Source organism: Nerophis ophidion, linkage group LG07, assembly GCF_033978795.1.
Source record: "Nerophis ophidion isolate RoL-2023_Sa linkage group LG07, RoL_Noph_v1.0, whole genome shotgun sequence".
Lineage (NCBI taxonomy): Eukaryota > Metazoa > Chordata > Actinopteri > Syngnathiformes > Syngnathidae > Nerophis > Nerophis ophidion.
The window spans coordinates 8,048,106-8,055,059 of NC_084617.1; positions in this window are offsets into that span (position 1 = coordinate 8,048,106).

Genomic DNA, 6,954 nt, shown 5'->3' on the forward strand with positions numbered 1-6,954 from the left:
GATCTTCACCTCTCACTGCAGCTGAGTATGATGAGACTGGAATGAAAATCAGCACCTCCAAGTCAGAGTCCATGGTACTCGCCTGGGAAAGGGTGAGTGCCATCTGCGGGTTGGGGACGAGATCCTTCCCCAAGTGGAGGAGTTAAAGTACTTCGGGGTTTTGTACACAAGTGAGGGAAGAGTGAATCATGAGGTCGACAGTCAGATCGGTGCAGCGTCTGCAGTGATGTGGACCCTGCATCGATCCGTCGTGGTGAAAAAGGTCCTAAGCCGGAAGGCAAACTCTCAATTTACCGGTCAATCTAAGTCCGAAAGGACAAGATCACAGGTAGAAGCGGCCAAAATGAGATTCCTGAGCATTGGGTGGCGGGGCTCTCCCTTAGAGATCGGGTGAGAAGCTCTGTCATCCGGTAGAAGCTCAAAGTAAAGGCGCTGCTCCTCCACAGCCAGATGAGATGGTTCGGGCATCTGATCTGAATACCTGACTGGTAGGAGACCATGGGAAGGACTTGGGACATGATGGGAGAGACATGTCTTCGAACTGGCCTGTAAACGCTTCGGTATCCCCTGGGAAGAGCTAGACGACGTGACTGAGGAGAGGAAAGTCTTGACTTCTCTGCTTAGCCAGATAAGCAAAAGAAGATGGATGGATGGATGCAAAAAACATGGCGCTAATATGAGGGTTGACATCAGCTTATTTGATTACCTTCGGCTGGATTCTGTCTTTCAAAAATCCACGTGATTTTTGCATATACACAAATAAATATATTAACCAGTTTCAGATTTGAACTGGTAGAGTGCGGAATCAAAACAGGATTTAGCAAAATGGGAATACATGTTTATAGAACTTTGTCACCCCGAGCACCGAAAAGAAACCTAAAACTGATGATCAGTGAACACATCCATGGTGGCTGTGTTGGAGTGGATTTAAGATTTGGACTGGTAGAGCGTTGAAAAGAAACAAGATCCAGGCAAACTGGAAGATTGTTTGATACAAGTTCAGCTGCACAAGCGTCAAAGAGAAACATCAATACTCCTTTGATTTTAAACTTCTGTTAATTGTGTTTTTAGAAATATCAATGAGATACTTACAGATACACAAATAAGTTTCAGACTTGGACCGGTAGAACTCTGAAAAGAAACAGGATTCAGGCACAAGCCACCAGAGTTTGATACAATTTTAGCGGCACTGAAGAGAAACATGATACTGATGATCATTGAACCCGACTAACCCTGTCACCTTAGAAAATTGATTTAGGGTTTAGACTGGTAGAGCGCTGAGAAGAAATAAGAGCCAGGCCAACTGCAATTTCAGCTGCTAAAGCACTGAAGAGAAACATGATCTTATCGTAAATCTCTGTTGCTACAATTCCGCCATCTTGGGCTGCATTGTGTTTGATATATGTATTAAACATATATATAAGATATGAATTGAAAGCGTCCTGAAAAGAAACACGATCCAGCCAAATGTGCTTATACTTTGATACAATTTTGGCTGCTTGAGCACTGGAAAGAAACGTTATCCTGATGATAATTGAAGTCAAGTAACCCAGCTACTTTGGAAAATGTATTTGATAGACTTGTGAAAACTCTACCAGGCAAACTGGAAACACTTTTGATACAAGTTCAGCTGCTCGAGCGCTGAAGAGAAACGTGATACTCCCTATGAACTTAAACTTCTGTTAATTCAGCTACCTTAAGCTGAATCATTTTATAAAAAATCTAGATGCAAAGAAATAAGTCTGTTTACTTGTGGACTGGTAGGGCGCTGAATAGAAACAGAATGTAAGCAAACATGATCGAAGTCTGATAAATGTTGCTGCTCGAGCGCTGAAGAGAAACACGATACGTATATGAATCTAAACCCCTGTTAATTCAGCCAAAAATGCAGTTCAAATTAATATAATTCTGTCAGTCGCAAAGTAAATACATATTTTGGACTGGTAAAGCGCTGAATGGAAAACCATCAGAGATTTATAGACTTATTTTAAGAAAAAACACTAAGCCACTGTTGTGTATTTCTGGTCTTGTCATCCTCGTCCGGACAGAAAGGTGACACAGCATTGCGGCTGGTTTTAAAAGAGACGTCGGCGACTCTTTACTGAACCGAAAGTTGCTTTATTACAAGCGAGTATCATTATACAGGACTGCAGTTCTCGGAGGAGGTACGGTCAGAAAAATGAGGCACTCCTAACTTGGACAAACCAAACCATCAGTTTTTATATTCCTCTTTCCTGTCTCTAGGTGTGTGCTAAGTCAGGAGAGCGCATCCTGACCAAAAAAGGAGAAGTTTTTGTGTAAGTGTCTAAAAAACAACTGCTTTAAAAACTCTAAAGGCTTAGTTGGCCACATGCGTGGACAGCACCTTTTTAGCTCTTATATCCAAAATTGTGCACACCACTGAATTATGTGGTCACTTATACTGCCATCTGGTGGTGTCAGAAGAGTATAAAATACAATGGAATTTGGAAAAAAAAGTGTAAAAATAAGAATTAGCATTTCACTCAACATGAAGTACACGTTTGTTACTTACGGACTAAGTCAGGGTTCGGGAACCTTTTTGGCAGAGAGAGCCATACAAGCCAAATATTTTAAAAAGCATTTCCGTGAGAGCCATATAATATTTTTTTTAAGACTGAATACAACTAAATATTTGCATTTTTAAGTAAGACCAACATTTTTAAAGGATAATAATCTCTTATTCTTTTTAATCACATTGTTATTCTGAAGCTAAACAACAATAAATAAAATACTTCTTACCATTAATGCGACTTCTTTAACAGGTGCGGTAGAAACCGGATGGATGGATTAAAATGCATGAGAATGTTTTATATTTTGAATGTTATTTTTGACACTGATTACCAGCGGAATTATTCATTACTTACCGTGTTAAGCAATGTCAGCTAAGATTTATCTGAGACCCAGGTGCAGTCATTAAAAGAGCCACATCTGGCTCTAGAGCCATAAGTTCCCTACCCCTGGTTTAAGTACATCATATCAAAAGATGATGCTCAGTTTTTATTCTAATTAGGGTCCAATAAGCCCAAATAGCAAAGGGAGATAAAAAAAAGCATGTAAACAAACAGCTTGGGCCTTAAGAGGTTAATTAAGACATAACGTTTGTGTTGTCTCTTCTCAAGGATAGGGCTATCACTTTTGCATTCAAAATCCAAATTAAGGCCTCTTTCCGACGAGAAGTGATCCAATCCACCTGAGAATATCCAACCAAGAGGTCTTATCTTATTCTGTACTCAAGCTGAAATACCACCATTTAAACTGGTGGCTTGCTTTCTCCAAGATGAATATAAACATTCACCATATATAAAATATAATATGAGTTAATTAATTCACTTCACTAGAAATATACAAAACATGTATTTTTTTCCTACTCCTCCAAATGTCATTATGATATTTTGACGTTTGCATCCATTTCTAATACTTAGCTTGAAGATGAGAAAAGCTGTCTGGTTTTTGTACCCCCCCGATATAAATATGTTAACCAGTTTCAGATTTGAACTAGTAGAGTGCGGAATCAAAACAAGATTTAGCGAAATGTGAGAAATACATGTTTATAGAACTTTGGCACCCTGAGCATTGAAAAGAAACCTAAAACTGATGATCAGTGAACACATCCATGGTGACTGTGTTGGAGTGGATTTAAGATTTGGACTGGTAGAGCGTTGAAAAGAAACAAGATCCAGGCAAACTGGAAGATTGCACATGCGTCGAAGAGAAACATTAATACTCCTTTGATTTTAAACTTCTGTTAATTGTGTTTTTAGAAATATCAATGAGATACTTGCAGATACACAAATAAGTTTCAGACTTGGACCGGTAGAACTCTGAAAAGAAACAGGATTCAGGCACAAGCCACCAGAGTTTGATACAATTTTAGCGGCACTGAAGAGAAACATGATACTGATGATCATCTAACCCTACTAACCCTGTCACCTTAGTAGGCCTTTAAGAGGTTAATTAAGACATAACTTAAATGTTTGCGTTGTCTTTTCTCAAGGATAGAGCTATCAGTTTTGCATTCAAAATCCAAATTAAGGCCTCTTTCCGACGAGAAGTGATCCAATCCACCTGAGAATATCCAACCAAGAGGTCTTATCTTATTCTGTGCTCAAACTGAAATAACACTATTTAAACTGGTGGCTTGCTTTCTCCAAGATGAATATAAATATTCACCATATATAAAATATAATATGAGTTAATTAATTCACTTCACTAGAAATATACAAAACATGTATTTTTTTTCCTACTCCGCCAAATGTCATTATGATATTTTGACATCTGCATCCATTTCTAATACTTAGCTTGAAGATGAGAAACGCTGTCTGATTTTTTAAGCCCCCCCCCCCCGATATAAATATGTTAACCAATTTCAGATTTGAACTGGTAGAGTGCGGAATCAAAACAGGATTTAGCGAAATGTGAGAAATACATGTTTATAGAACTTTGGCACCCCGAGCACTGAAAAGAAACCTAAAACTGACGATCAGTGAACACATCCATGGTGGCTGTTTTGGAGTGGATTTAAGATTTGGACTGGTAGAGCGTTGAAAAGAAACAAGATCCAGGCAAACTGGAAGATTGTTTGATACAAGTTCAGCTGCACAAGCATCGAAGAGAAACATTAATACTCCTTTGATTTTAAACTTCTGTTAATTGTGTTTTTAGAAATATCAATCAGATACTTGCAGATACACAAATAATTTTCAGACTTGGACCGGTAGAACTCTGAAAAGAAACAGGATTCAGGCACAAGCCACCAGAGTTTGATACAATTTTAGCGGCACTGAAGAGAAACATGATACTGATGATCATCGAACCCTACTAACCCTGTCACCTTAGTAGGCCTTTAAGAGGTTAATTAAGACATAACTTAAATGTTTGCGTTGTCTTTTCTCAAGGATAGAGCTATCACTTTTGCATTCAAAATCCAAATTAAGGCCTCTTTCCGACAAGAAGTGATCCAATCCACCTGAGAATATCCAACCAAGAGGTCTTATCTTATTCTGTGCTCAAGCTGAAATACCACTATTTAAACTGGTGGCTTGCTTTCTCCAAGATGAATATAAACATTCACCTCATATAAAGTATAATATGAGTTAATTAATTCACTTCACTAGAAATATACAAAACATGTATTTTTTTCCTACTCCTCCAAATGTCATTATGATATTTTGACGTTTGCATCCATTTCTAATACTTAGCTTGAAGATGAGAAACGCTGTCTGATTTTTTAAGCCCCCCCCCGATATAAATATGTTAACCAATTTCAGATTTGAACTGGTAGAGTGCGGAATCAAAACAGGATTTAGCGAAATGTGAGAAATACATGTTTATAGAACTTTGGCACCCCGAGCACTGAAAAGAAACCTAAAACTGACGATCAGTGAACACATCCATGGTGGCTGTTTTGGAGTGGATTTAAGATTTGGACTGGTAGAGCGTTGAAAAGAAACAAGATCCAGGCAAACTGGAAGATTGTTTGATACAAGTTCAGCTGCACAAGCATCGAAGAGAAACATTAATACTCCTTTAATTTTAAACTTCTGTTAATTGTGTTTTTAGAAATATCAATGAGATTCTTGCAGATACACAAATAGGTTTCAGACTTGGACCGGTAGAGCTCTGAAAAGAAACAGTATTTAGGCACAAGCCACCCGAGTTTGATAACATTTTAGCGGCACTGAAGAGAAACATGATACTGATGATCATCTAACCCTACTAACCCTGTCACCTTAGTAGGCCTTTAAGAGGTTAATTAAGACATAACTTAAATGTTTGCGTTGTCTTTTCTCAAGGATAGGGCTATCACTTTTGCATTCAAAATCCAAATTAAGGCCTCTTTCCGACGAGAAGTGATCCAATCCACCTGAGAATATCCAACCAAGAGATCTTATCTTATTCTGCGCTCAATCTGAAATACCAGTATTTAAACTGGTGGCTTGCTTTCTCCAAGATGAATATAAACATTCACCATATATAAAATATAATATGAGTTAATTAATTCACTTCACTAGAAATATACAAAACATGTATTTTTTTCCTACTCCGCCAAATGTCATTATGATATTTTGACGTCTGCATCCATTTCTAATACTTAGCTTGAAGATGAGAAAAGCTGTCTGGTTTTTGTACCCCCCCGATATAAATATGTTAACCAGTTTCAGATTTGAACTAGTAGATTGCGGAATCAAAACAAGATTTAGCGAAATGTGAGAAATACATGTTTATAGAACTTTGGCACCCTGAGCATTGAAAAGAAACCTAAAACTGATGATCAGTGAACACATCCATGGTGGCTGTGTTGGAGTGGATTTGAGATTTGGACTGGTAGAGCGTTGAAAAGAAACAAGATCCAGGCAAACTGGAAGATTGCACATGCGTCGAAGAGAAACATTAATACTCCTTTGATTTTAAACTGCATGGGAGTTTGCCCAACCAGTCTACATGTGCTTTGTGGACTTGGAGAAGGCATTCGACCGTGTCCCTCGGGAAGTCCTGTGGGGAGTGCTCAGAGAGTATGGGGTATCGGACTGTCTTATTGTGGCGGTCCGATCCCTGTATGATCAGTGCCAGAGCTTGGTCCGCATTGCAGTAAGTCGAACACATTTCCAGTGAGGGTTGGACTCCGCCAAGGCTGTCCTTTGTCACCGATTCTGTTCATAACTTTTATGGACAGAATTTCTAGGCGCAGTCAAGGCGTTGAGGGGTTCCGGTTTGGTGACCGCAGGATTAGGTCTCTGCTTTTTGCAGATGATGTGGTCCTGATGGCTTCATCTGACCGGGATCTTCAGCTCTCGCTGGATCGGTTCGCAGCCGAGTGTGAAGCGACCGGAATGAGAATCAGCACCTCCAAGTCCGAGTCCATGGTTCTCGCCCGGAAAAGGGTGGAGTGCCATCTGCGGGTTGGGGAGGAGACCCTGCCCCAAGTGGAGGACT